We start from the raw sequence: 19615 nt of genomic DNA on the forward strand, positions 1-19615 counted from the left end.
ATCAAAAGATTAATTACATGTTCTTTATTTGATGTTTGTTTATTTTTCTATACATTTATTTATATATAGAAATTTAGAAAAGAATAACTTGTGAAAAGTACAAGTGGAAAATACTTTTGAAAATGACATTGTCCTTTTGAGTTTTAAGTATATTTTCCACCTATAAAAGATATGCTGCTCTTTTTATTATAAATTAAGAACAACAATAACAAAGATACAATAGAGAAAAAATCAACATAATGGAATATAAGAAAAATAAATATTTTTTATTATATCATTTAATTAAAAGAAAGGACTAAGTTATCTATTGTATCGTATTATTTTGTTTGTTTAAATATTTATGTGATTGTTACTTAAATTTTATTATATAGTATCTTTAAAATTAATTATTAAGTAACAACACTTTTTATGTAACTAGTGATTTTTTATGATCATATTATTACTTTTTTGTTTTTTTCTCATGTTATTTTGTTTATTATCTAATATTTATATTTTATATTTTATATTTTATTCTATATTTTTAAAACAATTTTATATTGTATCTTACTTTGTCATTCAAAATGTTTTTCTTTAAAAATATTTTTAAAAATTTATCAGTGTTTCAACGATTTCCTCCACTCACCCCAAACTGCGTGTGTTGGCCCTTTTTCCCTAAATAGATTAAACTTGAACGAGTCCCTATTTTTTTTTTAAAAAAAATCTTTTTTTATTTTGCGAATCGTGGATGTATCAACGAGTTTGGGTTTGGGATATGCAATGTGAAAGATTTTGTTGGTATAAATACCTAAAGTTGGGATATGCATTGCAAGGTGAGAATTGCTCTTTTTTTAAAAATAAAATAAACAAATATTTTATTATTTTAATTTATGTGATATAATTGAAATTTTAATAGTAAATTTGAACTTAGAAATTTTAGAGATAAAATTGATATATTTGGAAATTATGTAATAGACATTATAAATCGCAATAATTAACAACTTAAAATATTTAAAAGAAATATAAAGAACATATGATAAAAGAAAACTTAGAAGGTATTTTTGCTCAATTATGCATAGTTTCTTTTTGACCATTTTCCGTTTACAATATTACAAAATCATTCCAGGATTTTTATCTTCCAAATTGAATTTTTTTTTCTCTCTCATCGATCTTCTTTTGGGAAAATGAGTAAAGAGAAAAGGGAATGTACAATGTGTCTTTGATGTGTGAATTCTTGGGCAAGAGGGAAATTCGAGGGAAATTAAGCGGGTTTCAGTTTTTTTGAGGTGGGTCTCATCATAGTTGAGGTAAAATGGCTTGATAAGTATGTATCTATGCACATATACCCTAGATATTTTGAAGAGATGCATATGTTCATCTCTGGGCTAACAAGTATGAATCTATATACATTTACCCTAGATATTTTGAAGAGATACATATGTGTATCTCCTCTTTTTCTTCTTCATCTTCTTAGTCAGATACATGCTTTCATAGTCTACTAGATATACTCATAGAATTTAATACTAGATGCACAAATATATGAAATTTTATGAAACACATAACAAAAAATGTGAGGAAGGAGAGAGGGACAAAGATAGTGTATCCCAGATACAGTCACATATAGTGGCGGATTAAGAATTTTTATTCAGGGTTCAAATTATAAAAAACTAAATGTGGAAATTTTTCAAAATGAAAAGCAAAGTGAGGCGTCCGCTAAATTTTACCCGCGTTATCATGCCCTTTTAACATTCTTTCCATTTTGGTTGTGTACCACCGCTTCCTTCTTAAAAGATATCGTGCTTTTTTTTTCTTTCATTTTATTGTGTCCTACTTTATTTTAAAAGGTGTAGGGATTGAATTATTAATATTATAATATATATTTAGTGCTTAAACCATAAAAAAATATTGAACAAACATCAATATTAATATGTTGAATGATAAAAATATTGGCTGAAAAGAACGATGTAAAATAGGACGTATAAAAAAAGATATGCATTGTGTTGTTTTTTTTTATTGCGGCTGAGAAATGTATTGATATTGCAAAGCAATAGCAATTATAGAAATTTTGCTAAGACTTCAAACTAGTATTGAGAACATCGAAAGAAAGAATCAAAATGTTTTTTAATTCTAATTATGTAAAAATTCTCTCTCTCTATATATATTTGGTTAAACTTAAACAAAGAATATTTTAACTAGTTTATGTCGATTGCGGGTCCAAATATCCACAAAAGGAGGCTGAAAAGGACAAACAATTGCTTATTTAATAATACAAAAAGAGTGAGAAAGGATAAAAAATTTAAAAACTAGGTATGAGCAAATTTTAAACCTACAACCTCAATACCAGATTGAACCCCCTAAATCATTGAGCTACGCTTTTCAACTATGTTGAGGGGTTCATTAAATGTTATATATGCATAGTATTTAAATTTAATTTTATATATACAATATAACTTTTGACTGAGGGGTGTGAACCCCCTACCTCTCACGTAGATTTTCTCCTGATCACATGATACCTGATAAATATATCCAAACTAATGTCTATTTTAGTGGGTAAAAACTCTATCAGTGTTTCAATGATTTCCTCCACTCACCCCAAATGGCGTGCGTGAGCCCTTTTTCCCTAAATAGTTTAAGGATCTGTTCGGCCCCAAAAAACTTGGGGAAAACTTGAAAACATTTTGAAAAGTAGTTTTTGGTTATATATATTTTGGCAAATATATTTATCAAGTATTTTTTTAAAAAAATAAAATAAAAAATTAAGATCAGCGGGTCCAGGTCCCATTGACTTTTATTAAATAATCAAAACAAAAGAAAATAGAAGGTCTGTACATCAATCTAAAGTATAGTTAAAAAACCAAGAGAAACAAAAGTTAAGTATGTTTCCAAATTGAAATTGGAAAATTCAGAGCTACTTCTTCATTTTGTTAGCCAGCTTTTCAAGCTTCAATGCATCGATCCATTTCCTCCATTCAACTAAGGTATAATTTTTGTATTCTCCTTCCAGCTTCTTGATATTTTCCTTGTTTTCCTGTTCATCTTCCCATTTTCTCCTTCTTCTTGTTTTGTTCCTCAAAGATCTCTTGTATGTGTGTTTTCTTGGTGCCCAGATCTGGTGGTGGGTTTTGTTGAAAGCGGCGGTCTCTATTCTAATTTGGTCCTGCCATGTGTTTGCGCTTAAGGTCGGTATTCTTTTGTTAAAATGAATGTAAAGGAATCTGAAAATCTGTTAGAAAGATGTTAGAACTGTTAGGCAGTTAACACTGTTCAGCTGTCAAGAAATTAGTTAGTTAGTTACTTTTGTTGTATTCTTCTTAAAGTCATTTTACCCATTGATTAGTTGTATAAATACATGGAAATATACTGATTCACTCATTCATGAATAATATCATTCTATTCTTTCTTCCTTCTTCTACATCTTCTCAGCTAATCTTCTCGGTTGTACCCTGAATTAGTTTTCATCTTCTTCGAGCCACAGCTCATAGATTAACTACTATCATCACGATTGAGTGTGAGTGCATCAATTGGTATCAGAGCTTTCATTCCTCGGCATGGCTTTGACTCGCAATAAGAACCCAGAAGGATCGACAGAGGATGCAGATAATAATTTTTTGCAGATTCAAGAGCAATTGCAGAAATTGATGGCGACTATGAATGATCGAAATGAGAGGACAGATAAGGAATTGTTGGAAATCAAGCAAGCCATTGGTGGTATGAAGCAGAGAGACAAGGAAGTGGGTGAATCTTCTGCTGGAGGTTACAATTCTGGAGATTTGAGGCAGTTGAACACAAGTAGAGACATTCAGACTGGAGTAACTGGTAATTTTCTCACTCGATGCTCTAGGTTAGATTTCCCTAGATTTTCTGGGCAAGATCTGAAAACATGGTTGTATAAGGTGGACCAATTCTTTTCTATGGATGAAATTCCTTATAGTCAGAGGGTCAAAGTCACATCAATTCACTTAGATGGGGAAGCTATTGCTTGGCATAGGTCTTATCTGAAAGCTAGGAACACTGCTGTAGATCCTACTTGGACAGAGTATATTTTAGCTTTGAATGAAAGGTTTGGGGATGGATATGAAGATTCAATGGAATCCATTAAGCACCTGGAACAAACTAGCAATGTAAGAGCTTACCAAGCTGAGTTTGATAGGCTGCTGACTGGGGTGAATTTGTCTAATGAGAATGCCATCAGTTGTTTCTTAGGAGGCCTCAAACCTGAATTGAACAAATCAGTAAGGATGCAGGCACCAAAGACTCTGATGCAAGCTTACAAGTTGGCTAGATTGCAAGAGGAAGTTTTTGAGGCACAAGCTCAGTCCTGGGGAATTAGATCTTCTGGAAAAAATCAGAATCCCATTTTACCAACTCCAAACTTCCATAGAAATCAGAATGTACAGAGGCCCATACCAGCTAATACTAGTTACAGGAAACCTTTTGATAATTCTTATAACAAACCTAGTGGATTTCAGGGCAATGTTAATGGAAGGAAGCCCTTAACTGCAGCAGAGATGGATGAGAAAAGAGCCAAGGGACTGTGCTTCCTTTGTGATGAAAAGTATGTAAGGGGGCATGTGTGTAAGGCCAAGAAGCAGTTGTTCTTAGTAGAATTGTGTGAAGAAGGAGATGTAACTATGGAAGATGATCTAGATCAGTTCCAGGATCAAGAAGCAATTGATAACATTGTCAATCCTGAGGAATGTATGACAATTTCATTGCAAGCCTTCACTGGTGTCACTGGGTACCAGACCATTCGAGTCACTGGGTATCATGAGAAAAGACCATTACAAATTCTTATTGATACAGGTAGTACCCACAATTTTATTGATGAAGAAATGGCAAGGCAGCTAGGATGCAAGGCCAGCACAATCATGGAACAGTCTGTTAGTGTAGCTGATGGGAGGAAGGTACAAACTGCTTCCATTTGTAGGAATCTGCAGTGGTTGTTACAGGGGACTACATTTTCTTCTGATTTCCTATTACTGCCATTAGGAAATATTGATATAGTATTGGGGGTCCAATGGTTGAATACATTGGGGAGAATTCTCTTTGATTTTAGCAAAAGGACCATTGAGTTCATGCACCAAGGGAAGAAGCACGTGTTGAGAGGGGCAACCACTCAAGTCAAAACTACTAAGGCTAAAGTGTTGAATAAAAAACCTGCAGAACAAGTACAATTTTATATGTTGTCAGTAAACACACCTGATGTACTCACAATCAATCGTGATGATAGTAGTTAATCTAGGAGCTGTGGCTCGAAGAAGATGAAAACTAATTCAGGGTACAACCGAGAAGATTAGTTGAGAAGATGTAGAAGAAGGAAGAAAGAATAGAATGATATTATTCATGAATGAGTGAATCAGTACATTTCCCATGTATTTATACAACTAATCAATGGGTAAAATGACTTAAAGAAGAATACAACAAAAGTAACTAACTAACTAATTTCTTGACAGCTGAACAGTGTTAACTGCCTAACAGTTCTAACAGCTTCTAACAGATTTTCAGATTCCTTTACATTCATTTTAACTAACTCGACTACATATACTTGCATCAATACCCTCCAATTGAAGAATAGCCTTGTCCTCAAGGCTGGAATGAAGGAAATCTATGCTGCAACTCTGTGAGAATTTCCCAGGTGGCCTGAGTTGCATCAATGCCCAGCCATTTAACCAACACCTGACAAACAGCCTTATTACCCCTCTTGATCATCCTCCTCTCTAATATAGCCTCAGGCAAGGGGCAGTAGGGACTAGATATATGTAACACTGGAGGATGGGTGAGGACAGCAGGCACTTCATGGCATTTTTTCAACTGTGATACATGAAAAGTAGGATGGATCAATACATCTGCTGGAAGCAAAAGCTTATAAGCAACTTCCCCAATCTTAGCATCAATCAGATAGGGACCAAAGTACTTAGCAGCTAACTTGTTAAAGGGTCTAGTGGCCACAGAGAACTGCCTGTACGGCTGTAGCTTTAAATAGACCCAATCACCCACATTAAACTGTCTGTCAGACCTATGTTTATTGGCCAGATCTCTCATTCTTTGTTGAGCCCTAGACAATTGGAACTTCAGCAAGGCAATAATAGCTTCCCTAGCCTCCAAGGACCTGTCAACCATCTCATTAGAGGATTCACCAGCCAAATAGGGAAGATGAATAGGTGGCTTTTGACCATAAAGAACTTCATAAGGGGAGCATTTGATAGCTGAATGATAGGTTGTGTTGTACCACCACTCAGCAAGAGGCAAGTGAGCAACCCACTCCAAGGGTTTATCTGAGCAGAAACACCTCAGATAAGTCTCCAAGGTCCTGTTCAAGACCTCAGTCTGACCATCAGTTTGAGGATGGTAGGCTGTAGATTTATGCAACTGAACTCCTTGCAAGGTGAACAATTCTTGCCAAAATGAACTCAAGAAAACAGGGTCTCTATCACTCACTATAGTAGAGGGCATACCATGCAGCCTAAACACATTGTCCAAGAAGCTTTGAGCTACAGTCTGAGCAGTGTAAGGATGCTGCAAGCAAATGAAATGGCCATACTTACTCAACCTATCAACCACCACTAAAATGACATCCTTGCCTTTAGATTTAGGTAAACCCTCAATGAAATCCAAGCTAATGTTAGTCCAAATACCTTCAGGGATAGGTAGAGGTTGAATTAAGCCAGGATAAGCTGAGGCATCATACTTGTGTCTCTGGCACACATCACATCTGTTAATGAAACTCCTGACATCTGTAACCATGGTCTTCCAGTAGAATAGGGACTGCAATCTCCTAATGGTAGCATCCATTCCAGAGTGGCCACCCTGAGGTGTAGAATGCCACAACTGAATAATATGTTCTCTCAGCTGATGGTCAGACCCTACCACCAATCTTCCCTTCCACCTAAGCTGAGAGTTAATCCAAGTAAAGGATTTATAAGGTTGCACTATCAGTTTAGTGATCAAGTTTTGTAAAGCAGCATCAGAAATCCAAGATTGTTGAATCTGACAGAAAAGTGTATCATGGGGTGTAAGCAAGGACAAGGCCAATAACTCTGCACCTTGATTTCTAGAAAGAGCATCAGCAGCCTTATTGTCCAGTCCTTTTTTGTATTCAATAGTAAAGTCAAAAGCCATAAGCTTTGAGATACCAGCCACTTGAAAATCAGTGTGTATAGTTTGTTCCAGCAGATGCTTCAATGCCTTCTGGTCAGTCTTGACTATGAAGGGTCTACTTAACAAATAATGTGACCACTTAGTCACAGCAAAAACCAATGCCAGCAATTCTCTATCATAAACACACATGGACCGATGTCTAGGGGCCAGTGTTTTACTAATATAAGCAATAGGGTGCCCCTGCTGCATTAGGACAGCACCAATACCTGTACCACTTGCATCTGTCTCAATAACAAAAGGTTCAGCATAGTTTGGCAAAGCCAAGACAGGAGCAGTCACCAAGGCTTCCTTGAGAGTAAGGAAAGCTGCAGTAGCTTCTTCAGTCCAAGCAAAATTGTCCTTTTTAAGTAAGTCATGTAGAGGTCTGCATATAGCTCCAAATCCTTTGATGAACCTCCTGTAGTACCCTGCTAAACCAATGAAACCTCTGAGTTGCTTGATGGTAGTAGGCAGTCCCCAGGCTTGTACTGCAGATACCTTCTTAGGATCAGTTGCTACTCCCTTAGCACTGATAAAATGTCCTAAGTACTCCACTTCTGTTACCCCAAAAGCACACTTGGATGCTTTAGCATACAACTAATGGTGTTTCATCAGCTCAAACACCGTTCTTAAGTGATCCACATGAGCAGACATAGTTTTGCTATAAACCAAAATATCATCAAAGAAAACTAACACTGATTTTCTGAGTAATGGTTTGAAAACTGAATTCATAAGACTTTGGAATGATGAAGGAGCATTGGTTAGCCCAAAGGGCATTACCAAGAACTCATAGTGACCCTCATGAGTTTTGAAAGCTGTTTTATGCACGTCAGATTCTGACATTCTCAATTGGTGATAGCCAGCTCTAAGATCAATCTTAGAGAACACCACAGCACCCCCCAACTCATCCAATAGATCCTCAATAATAGGGATTGGGAATTTATCCTTCACTGTTAAATGATTCAGATCCCTGTAATCAATACAAAGTCTCCAACTACCATCCTTTTTTCCAACTAACACAACTGGGGATGCATATGGGCTAGTACTGTGCTGTACAACCCCTTGATCTAGCATCTCTTGTACCAACTTCTCAATAATATCCTTCTTTACTCCGGGAAACCTGTAAGGTCTCTTACTAATAGGAGCTGCATTGTCTATGAGTGGTATTCTGTGATCATAGGGTCCTCTGTGAGGTGGTAATGCAGTAGGAATATCAAATATACACTTGTATTGTTCCATTAAAGAAACCAAAACAACTGGAATGTCATCACCTGTGGCTGTGATAGCTTGGATGTGGTTATAGAGACCCTGTTTTCTTGAGTTCATTTTGGCAAGAATTGTTCACCTTGCAAGGAGTTCAGTTGCATAAATCTACAGCCTACCATCCTCAAACTGATGGTCAGACTGAGGTCTTGAACAGGACCTTGGAGACTTATCTGAGGTGTTTCTGCTCAGATAAACCCTTGGAGTGGGTTGCTCACTTGCCTCTTGCTGAGTGGTGGTACAACACAACCTATCATTCAGCTATCAAATGCTCCCCTTATGAAGTTCTTTATGGTCAAAAGCCACCTATTCATCTTCCCTATTTGGCTGGTGAATCCTCTAATGAGATGGTTGACAGGTCCTTGGAGGCTAGGGAAGCTATTATTGCCTTGCTGAAGTTCCAATTGTCTAGGGCTCAACAAAGAATGAGAGATCTGGCCAATAAACATAGGTCTGACAGACAGTTTAGTGTGGGTGATTGGGTCTATTTAAAGCTGCAGCCGTACAGGCAGTTCTCTGTGGCCACTAGACCCTTTAACAAGTTAGTTGCTAAGTACTTTGGTCCCTACCTGATTGATGCTAAGATTGGGGAAGTTGCTTATAAGCTTTTGCTTCCAGCAGATGTATTGATCCATCCTACTTTTCATGTCTCACAGTTGAAAAAATGCCATGAAGTGCCTGCTGTCCTTAACCATCCTCCGGTGTTACATATATCTAGTCCCTACTGCCCGTTGCCTAAGGCTATATTAGAAAGGAGGATGATCAAGAGGGGTAATAAGGCTGTTTGTCAGGTGTTGGTTAAATGGCTGGGCATTGATACAACTCAGGCCACCTGGGAAATTCTCACAGAGTTGCAACATAGATTTCCTTCATTCCAGCCTTGAGGACAAGGCTATTCTTCAATTGGGGGGTATTGATGCAAGTATATGTAGTCGAGTTAGTTAAAATGAATGTAAAGGAATCTGAAAATCTGTTAGAAGCTGTTAGAACTGTTAGGCAGTTAACACTGTTCAGCTGTCAAGAAATTAGTTAGTTAGTTACTTTTGTTGTATTCTTCTTTAAGTCATTTTACCCATTGATTAGTTGTATAAATACATGGAAATGTACTGATTCACTCATTCATGAATAATATCATTCTATTCTTTCTTCCTTCTTCTACATCTTCTCAACTAATCTTCTCGGTTGTACCCTGAATTAGTTTTCATCTTCTTCGAGCCACAGCTCCTAGATTAACTACTATCATCACGATTGAGTGTGAGTGCATCAAATTACTTAAACTGACAGGCCTCATGTCTGAGAGGGTAGTGATATCTTTCTTCTTAGGAATTTAAGCTAGATTTGTGCAAGTAATGTACCTGGGTAATTCATGTCCACAGAAAAAAGACTGCACCATTTTTGTCATGTCTTTGGCTATTATGTTCCAGCAAGCTTGGTAGAATTCCCCTGTGTATCCTTACTCATCTGGACCTCCTGTACTATCAGAATTTAATCCAAACACTACATTTTTTGCTTCCTCCTCATCTGGAATCTCATGTATCTGTGCATTTTTATCTTCAGTTATCATCTTGGGAATGCACTCTAACATCTCAAAATCAATATTGAGATTACTTTCAGTGAACTGGTCAGTATAGAATCTAATTGCCTCCTGGGTAATGTCTTCTTCTATATCTAGCCACACTCCTCTATTATCTTGTATCCTCTGTAAGTTCAGTTTCTTCCTTTTTCCATTAACATGTACATGAAAAAATTTAGTATTCCCATCTCCATCTTCAAACCACTGCATTCCTGCCTTCTGTTTCCAAAATTTTTCTTCTATGGCATAAAATTTGATTAAATCTGCTTGTACCTTTTGAAGTCTTTCTCCATTAATGCCTGTTGGATGTGTTTCAAATTCTTGCTCATGGACTTGCACTATTTCTTCTAGTATAGCTATTTGCTTGAAAATGTCACCATAAGTGTCCCTACTCCACTTTGAGAGTGCCTGCTAACCTTTTTCAGTTTGTTTTAAAAGTTAAAAAAGGGATCTGAAGTGTAGGATTCCTGCCAGTTATCTGCAACCACCTGCTGGAAAGTCTCATGCTCCACCCAAAAATTCAGAAATCTGAATGACTTTCTTATATGTCTCATGTCTGTTCTAGTTGTCAATATTAAACGATAGTGGTCAGATCCTTGTATAATGAGGTGTTCAACTTCCAAATTAGGGAAACTGATTTGTAAAGCTTGATTTCCTAAGCATCTGTCCAGTCTTTTGAAAATGCAAGTTGTGTCTGATCTACCATTCCACCAAGTATATATACTCCCTTTAAATCCCAAATCTACTAGTTGACAAATGTTTATACAATGAACAAAATCCTCTGTTTCATTATATTGCACGGGTAAACCACCATACTTTTCTTCTTCATCCGTTATTACATTGAAATCTCCTCCTACCATCCATGGTAGAGACATGTTTGCTGCAATATCATGTAAGTCGTCCCACGGTGCTATTCTAGTTTGTCTATCAGTGCTAGCATACACAATTGTTACTTGTAATTCTTGTCCATCATCATTGTTTGTAAGCTTGAAGGATATCAATTGTTCCATGTCTAGTTGGACTTCAATCTGGAATCTTCCTTCTACAAATAACCAAATTTTACCATTCACATTGTGATAAGTTGTCCCCATATCAAGCCAAAGTTTATACATGTCAATATGTCTGTGATGTTGAAATGGTTCCAGAAGTGCTATGAAATTAAAGTGTTTCTGCCTGTGCATCATTATTACCCTCTCAAAAGCATGTTGAGTGTTAATATGCCTTATGTTCCATATAATTGAACAAATCATTGAGCAGTGGTTTTGGCACTAGCTGTCCTTGTTTGTACTCCTCCTTTTAACTTACGAGGTACACTTTTATCTTTGTTTTTTTATTTGTTTACCATCTTTCTTGGCCTTTGCAAGCAATCTAGGAGATATATCACCTTTATTATGTATCGATATTGTATTTGTGGTGTGTTCTAATTCATTATCATCTCCAATATCTACTTCATTGTTAGGAACTTCTAGCTGCTCCACTATAGCATTTGTTTTCATCTTTGTATTTCTTTCTTTGCTGTTTGCAGTGTCTTGATTGATTTGTGTTGAATTTGCTACTGATGATGATTCTGTCTCCACTGAAATTGCAGGTACCTGATCCTCCAATAATGATTGCTTGTGGTCTGGTCGTTCTTTGGTCTTATGTATCTCTACTAAGTTTTCTGGACTGGTTGGTTGTATGTCAATCTACTGAGTGTTATTAGTTCTGCCTTGAGGTTCCCTGTTTGATGAGTTTCCTGTGTTCTCTATTCTGTTGTATTTTTGTTGTACTCCTTGTGAATCTTTACTGCTTATAGATTGTATGGACACAATTATATTGGATGTATTCTCTGTTTGCTTGTCGGCTAACTTTGTTAACTCTTCTGCTTGAGTTTTGTCTAAACCATTACTTTTTTTTCCAAATGATGCTTCTACCCATGGTTTGGATGTCTCTTTTTTATTAGATTCATTAGTTGATAGATCATTTGTTATCTTCTTTGTGCTTTTAGGCTTTTCGTCTGTTAGATCCACTAATGCCTCAAACTTGTTAAAGGTATTAGTATCGTTGATTTTTCTTCTCTCCTTGTCATGCTGCTCATCCTTGTATTGCTCGTCCTTTTTCTTGATTCTCCTGAATGGGTTCTAGTATTTTGTTTTTATTTTTCTTGTTTTGGACTACATTCAAATTCTGATGTATTAACCTCCCATTCTTGTAAACTCCATTCACTTCTAGATCATTGGTAGGCTATTTCTTATTAGTCTCTTCTGTGGCTGTGTATTTATCATCAGTCTTAACTTTGTTTTCTTCTTTCTTTGGTCTATGTTCTGGATGTAAAATCCAGCATCCTTGTAAGTGATGAGTCCATGATTTAGACTCATTTAGGGCTTCATTTTAATAGATTTAGTGTCCTCAAATGCATATTGTGTCAATAACTGATATAAATCCTTGAACTTCAGGTATTTGGATTGAGGAACAAAGCATGGACACTAATGAGCAAAAAGGAACAAGGCAGCTGAAAAGATGAAGAAAAGAAGGCATGAGGATCGCCTAATCCATTGGGCGAATCGCCGAATGGCTGATGTCTCGCCTAATGTTCAAGTGTGCCAAGCCCTGAAGGAGAAAATCAAGTAGGCGATCGAAAGGAGCAGTCGGCGAGTCGCCGAACAGTTCCGCGATGCAGTACCATATCGCCCAAAGTTACAGAGCTTGAAGATGCTGAAGGCCAAAGCAAAAAGGCGATGAAATTGACCAAAGGGCAGATCGCCGAGTGAATCGGCGATCCCGACTTACTGTGCCGAATGGTCCTTCGCAACACAATTTTTGACAACTATAAATATATTTTTAAATTCTTAGTATGCAGTTTAGAATTTAACATTTAGTTTTCAAGTTGAGAGCTTAGAACTGAGTTTTTTTTGGAGATAAAATATTTTCTTAGCTTTGAAGATTTGAAGATTTCCATTTATGAGAAATTGGAAGTGGGTGTTGAAGATTCTTCATCTTAGACCTTTGTAAAGACAATATCAATCCTATCCAGTTGATGGAAACACAACTTGGTAATGATTTTTATCTTTTTATGATGTCTAGCTAAAACTCCAATTCTTGGGGTGTGATTATGGGTTGATATAATTGTTGGGTATTGTTAATTGATAGTTTAATTGATGTTTAAAGGTGTTTTCGTTCAGTAATTGTGGTTGCATTTAATGGGTTGTAGTTCCAAATACAATCTTAACTTCGTGTTTTTGGCTTGCTCGAGAGAGAGGTTTTAAAACCAAATTACTGAATCGATGGTCTGTGGGTATTGGGTTCTCATGAGTTCAGCTTGAGAGAGTGAACCCTAAACCCTTTTCCTCCACACATTCAGCTCGAGAGAGTGAATGGACTAAAGTGAAGGTTGTGCTTAATTGTTGCTTATTAGTGTTCGAGAGAAACCAATTTGATTCGGGGTAAATTGTTCGAGAGAAAGTTTATCCCCACTAAAGTCTAGTTTAATCATTGATTCACAACTGTTTACTATTAATTGCAATTACCCGTTGCCTATCTTAGCTCATAATCCTATCACATCCCAAAAATTTCGTCTCCATAATTGTTATTTTCGTGTTATCGCTGTTTTAGTTGATAATTGAAACGAACCCCCTCTGATATTTGACACTTATGTCACCTATAATTTAAACCATGCTTTTATTCGTAAATGTTTTTAAGCTATGATTGACTTGAGCATATTCTTACTTGCCTATTGATTCTCAATTACGAACCACTCCCTTGGGACTCGACCCCAACTTACTAGTTGGGTTATATTACTAATTTACGATCGTTGGCACTTAGTATTGGATGAAGTGTCCTGGTACGTGAAATCAAAATAGCGCCGCTGTCAGGGAGTGGTGTTATTTGAGAATTTTTAGTCAAGTTGAATGTTGTTCTTGTTAGTTATAGTAATACTTATTTTTTAGTTTTGTTTTGTGTGTTTGTGTGTTGAAACAGGAAAAATGAGTGTGAATGGTGAAAATGGTGACCAAATGAACCACCCCCCTTTTGAGATTTTTGAATCTTAGGGATAACCTCCTAACGTTCAAGCAATTAAAAGGTGAGTCTATCCATGAGATGTGGCCGAGATTTAAGGCATTACTGCAGCAGTGCCCAAATCATGGAATACCAGATAAATTGCTATTAGAGTGCTTTTATAGAAGTCTTGGTCTCGAAAATAGAAAAGATGTTGATTAACTTTTTGCAGGTTGTTTGATACAACAACCCTATGAAGTAGTAGCCCAACTCCTCGATGGCATGGTTAAACCAACAAGGAAATAGAGAAAGACCAAGAATGGGCCGCATTGTTGACTCAGTTGGATGTCTTGTCCAAGAAGGTCATGAAGTTGGAAACAAGGTCCAAAAAGAAGGACAAGCACCTTCCCCCTCACGAGTTTCAAAAGATGAAACAATAAGAGGGTGAACAAAATGAAAAGGTCCTCTCACTTATTCTACACAAAATCGAAGAACAAGATAGAGTGTTGAATGAGATAAAAGAGAATGTCTTAATGCTTAATCAGATGACAACTCCCATTCCATGATTATTCAGCTACAAGACGCCCAGATAAACCAAGTGTTGTCGTGTCTCTACTTAAAGCATAAAAAGGGGTTGCCTAGTGACACTATGGCCAGCCCCAAGAATGACACATGAGTGTAGACTTGCGTCGTGCCACGACGTTAACTAAGACGCTGCTTGAGAGGCAACCCAAGACCTTTTATTGATTTAATTTTGTTTTGGTAAATAATAGTGTGCTGATTTTGCAGGTCAAAGTGTGGAAAGTGTTTGAAAAGTGTAGGTTGGTGAGCTAAAGGTCCAGTCGGCGCATCGCCGAAGAGGTCGGCGACCTCGACCTAGACTGCCGTTGGACTCAAGACAATTTTACATTGGAGTTTGTAAAACTCGGTGAGCCCAGGTAATTATTAGCGAATCACCGACCAGGTCGGTGATCCCAATCTAATCCGCCGTTTGGACCCCCACATCAACTGAGGGTTTTGTAAAACTCGGCGAGGTAAGTGACCACTCAGCGTGTTGCCGAGTGGGTTGTTGAGCACGACTAATGTCACAGAATGGGCGAGAACTGGACGGTTTTTATAAGGCCAAAGGTTTAAGCTTCCAACTCTTTCGCTTTCCCTCACTTTTGAACTTCCCAAACTCACACCCGCACATTAGTTTCTATATTTTCGCATTTCTAGTAGTATTTTAGCCGTTGATTTGTGCTCGGATTGGGATTACTTTGTCGCCTAACATTTCAATTTTATCTTAATTGTCATTAAAGGTTGGTTTTTCGAACCCCGAGTTTATTTTTAACAATTTTGTACTCTTATGCAAATGATCTTATCTTGTTGTCGTGTGTTGTGCCTCTCTGATAAGATTAGAATATTTGAATGCTTGCTCCAATTCAAATGCCTTTGCCCGTATTGCTTTTAATGTTGAAATTCATAATGTTATGACTTAAAATTGATTAATTCTTGTAAGGTTGTGCTTGCATATTGTTGGGTCTAGTCGGGTAAAGTCTAAGTAACCCATAGTTGTGCCAAATGATATAATTTGCCCAATGATAGAGCGGGTGAAGTCATTCTTAAGGGTAAAAGACGTCAAATGGTAAAATTTGGCAAAACCGGGAAAAGTCTGAGTATCCCGGGGTAATGGGTGTTATGGGTCTTGTTTTAATTTGAGTTGTGCATGCTTTGATTTTGTTTTCTGGGGTTTTGGGGTCGAATTCGAGAAGTTAGGTTGAAAGTAGGCACATTGGGTCGTTTGACGAGCTGGGTTGAGCTCATCGAACCACTCGGTGGTTCGCCGATGGTCCCCATCTCGCCTTTAATTTCATGCTTTACTTGATGTTTGGCTCTGTAACTTTTGGCGAGAAGCTTGAGGTCACTGAAGGCACTCGGCGACTCGTCGAAAGTCTTTTTGATCGCCCTTTGTCTGCACCCTTGAACCCTTTTTTCACTGTAACTCTCGGTAGGCTAATCCTTGCTCTCTGAAAGCTGTCGGCGACTCGCCGAAAGGCCTTCCCATCGCCGACTAGTCGAAGTTTTTTGAGACTTTAGAGCCAATCCTTTCGGCGAGTCCGATCTAGCTCGCCAAAGCGATTCGGCGACTGGTTCGACGAGTCTGTCTGCAATTATTTTTCTATACCTTTGATTGAAATGTTTCTAACTTTTTCCCGATGTTTTGCAGACATGGCTAGACAAAAGGTTGCAGGTAGAAACATGCCACCCCGAAAGAAGGCTAAGGGAATTAAACTCAATGAGGATGTAGCTGCATCCGGGGGCAAAGCTACCAAACTTCCCACAACTGGTGGGAAAGGCAAGGGTGAAGGCAAAGCACCTGCGTCACTGGAGGCCAGCTCTGACAGCTCCGAGGTGGATAGAGGCAGGAGTCCCGATTGAGAAGAGGGACTTGAGTGTAGTTGCATGTTATTGGTTTGGATTCATCAGCAACTCTATTATTTCTTCCCAGAATGAGTCTATTCTACGTCATCCTAAGGCGGCCTACCTTGGGTCAATTATTTCTAGGAAGAGCATCGACTTGGGACTCATCATTGAGCAGGAGATAGCCATGAGGGCCAAGCAAAGACAGACCTTTTTTCCATTCCCAGTACTGATCACGGAGCTATGCCGGCGTGCTGGAGAACCCCAGGATGCTGCTAGAGATTTTGGTGTTACCCCGTTCTCCTCCATTGACATTTGGCGTATTGAGGCCGAGTATACTAGAGAGGAGGCTGACAGGAGGAGGGCAGCTCCGGTGGACACATATCCGGAGGTGGATATAGATTCGATACCTGCAGAGGCATCTTCGCCTGCTCTGGCCTCCGGGATTTCAGGTACTTCTGCCCTTTCTACTTCTTCACAGGTTCCGGGTACCTCCACCTCGTCCAAGCCAACCAAGATTACTCAGGCGATGATCCTGAAGATGGGACATATGGCCCATTCAACTGACGTGAGGGCGACTAGACTAGAGAGATCTGTTCCCTGGATTATTGAGGCCGCTATTTTGGCTGCACTGACCCCCCTTCAGACTTCTATTGACACTCTCACCACGAGAGTTAAGGCTTGTGAGAGCATTCAGGGGGAGACCTCGGAGGTGACGGCTTTGAAAGCCGAAGTAGCTGGCCCTTCTGAGGTGATTCCGGGTACTAAGGCCCGAGACCAGAGCACTACTCCGGGCATTGATGCCCAAGTCCAGATTGATGCACCGGACACTGATGCCCAGATAGATGGAGCGACTGTGTAGACATGATCTTTTCTTTACCTCCCTCTCTGTCTTACTTTATTTTGACTTTTAGATATTTTTTAATTGCATTTGAGGACAAATGACTTTATTTGTGGTGGGATGAGGCCCACCTTTTGTGACTCTCTTATTTTGTGTATATATTTGGATTTTGAGCTATAATTGTGTGTTATACACTATTTTTGCAGATGATTGAGCTTGTGGCTCTTTGTTTTAAATGATAAAATGATTTTTGGCTCCTTGTTTTAAATGATAAATGATTTTTGGACCCTTCTGAAAAAAATAAATTTTCCACCTCTTGTGTGTGTAAAATGTGACTGTTCTCTTGCAAATTTGAGAATCGGTTTTGATCAATACCGATGACTTGAATAGTTCTCATAATCGAGCAAAAATGAATGTGCGGCTACAATAAGTCCAAATGAAGTTGCATAGACAATACGTGAACTTTTTGCATCTCGTTGTGACTAGCCAAATATCGAATTGAGTCTCTTGTGATGAGCATTGCACACTAGCAAAAGTGTGGAGTCATGTTTGACATTGGTGTCTATGCCTTGTGTGATGAGCTTACCGTGAACCATGTGTGATGACACCTAGAATTTGTCCCGTTGGTCCGGTTGACTAAGTGATGCAATCTCTTGATATGATCTTAGGCAACTTTGAAGAGTGTGAAACAAATTGATAGTATACCTCTTTTGTGGCCTACCTTGTGAGTGTGTGAACTGTAACATCTCGCAATTTGAAATAACTAGGAAGAAGTTAATAATTGGAAATAGTCATTTTTGGAAAGAATGAAAATCTGGAAATTTTGTCAAGTTAGAATAAGTTGAGTTTTGGCCAACTTCAAACGGCCATAAATTCTAGCTCATGATGATTTAGAGGTACTTCCAGATATGGTAGGAAAGCTCTTGGAATGATCTTTCCAACTCCGCTGAGTTTGCGCAATTTTGAGTTCGTATGAGTGAGTTATCCCCTTTGGAAGTTGGGTTGTTGGAATAAGGAAAGTCCAATCCAGATTTTGAAAGGGTAGTTTGGTCTTTTCCTTGCCCAATTTTTTTATTTCGTTTTTGATAATTAAGTTAGGTTCTAATAAGAATTAGATCAGTTTACGCTTTTACCAAAATACGCTAGGGCTTGGAGAAAAGAGAAAAGATGAGGAGAAAGGAGAAGAGAAGCAAGATTCGTTAAGATCGTCGAGTTTTGCTTATGGATTTCTTCGGGGGTGATCCCTACAAGGTATGTGAGATTACATAGCGTTAGGTTAGTTCACCCATGCACCAATCACGATTCAATTTCAGCGAAGTTATTAGATTTGAAAGTAGAGATCTTGAAGAAATTCGTTTGAATTCTTGTGGGTTGTGTTGTTGGAGTTTTCTTGAGATTGATTCATGTTGTGGGTTGTGTTGTTGGAGTTTTCTTGAGATTGATTCATGTTGTTAGTTGTGTTTTTCGAGTAGAATCTGATGTATATTGAGGGTACAAATGATTCTAAGTGTTTGGGGAAAGAATCATTGAAGTTTAGAGGGTTTAGAGATGAAAAACGAGCAAGAAAAGTCGTCAAACACCTGGGGAAGGGGGTGGGGCATCGCGGCAGCCAGCGCCCCCCAAAAGGGTTTCTAAAGTTTCACCCTTGGGGCACCGCACCAGCCAGCGAGCCCCAACTTGTTCTCTGAATTTGGAGGTTTGGCGCCCCGCGCTTCTTAGAGCGCTAGGGACGCCAGTTCTCCCCATTCGTTCCCCACCTTTTAGTACTTGTTCCTTAGCAATGTACCTATGTTTTCTAGTTGATTCCAACACTCTAAGGTACATCTAAACATCATGAAATCATCCATAAACATGAGTGTTGACACCCAATTTTGGCTCTCCACATTTAACTATAGTAATAATTATAATAATAATAATAATAATAATAATAAAATATATATGTTATGAGATTTTTCATAGGAATACAAAAAAAATTTTATTTGACGATAAATTTGTGTTATTTCTTATAAAAATTAAAGATACTATATTACTACTTACTTTCTCATTTTTTTAAATAAATGTTGTTCTTCTTAAGAATTGAATCTATTTTTTTTTATTTTATTCAAATATAATTCCTTTTGTCACAATATATATTTTTCATACATTTATTAAAATTAGAAAGCTTAGTTAATTGATGATTTACTAATTTATATTAATTTAATTTTAAGAGTGACTAATTTTATCAAATAAGCTAATCTTGCAAAATAATTATCACTTGTGGCTATTTAATAAAGAAAGTAGTTATAATTTAAATGAATTTAATTTGAGCAAATTTGGCAATCCAAGTCTTTTTAAACCGGCCAATCCATGTATGCCACGTAGGCGAGCACATGGATTGTGCTTCTTTAAATTTGATCTCAGCCTTACAATCTAATCTAACGGCCTTAATTAATTCATCCTTTTACATA

General features: G+C 37.7%; 1 long non-coding RNA gene across 1 annotated transcript; it reads left to right on the plus strand.

Moving 5' to 3' along the window:
- Positions 1 to 2816: 2816 nt before the first annotated feature.
- LOC125869213 (uncharacterized) lies at positions 2817 to 12776 on the plus strand. Its single transcript, XR_007446782.1, has 4 exons — positions 2817 to 2954; positions 3084 to 3155; positions 11538 to 11624; positions 12385 to 12776. It is a non-coding gene; the product is annotated as an uncharacterized LOC125869213 (long non-coding RNA).
- The last annotated feature ends 6839 nt before the right edge of the window (positions 12777 to 19615 follow it).

This window comes from Solanum stenotomum, chromosome 1 (assembly GCF_019186545.1).
Source record: "Solanum stenotomum isolate F172 chromosome 1, ASM1918654v1, whole genome shotgun sequence".
Classification (NCBI taxonomy): Eukaryota; Viridiplantae; Streptophyta; class Magnoliopsida; order Solanales; family Solanaceae; genus Solanum; species Solanum stenotomum.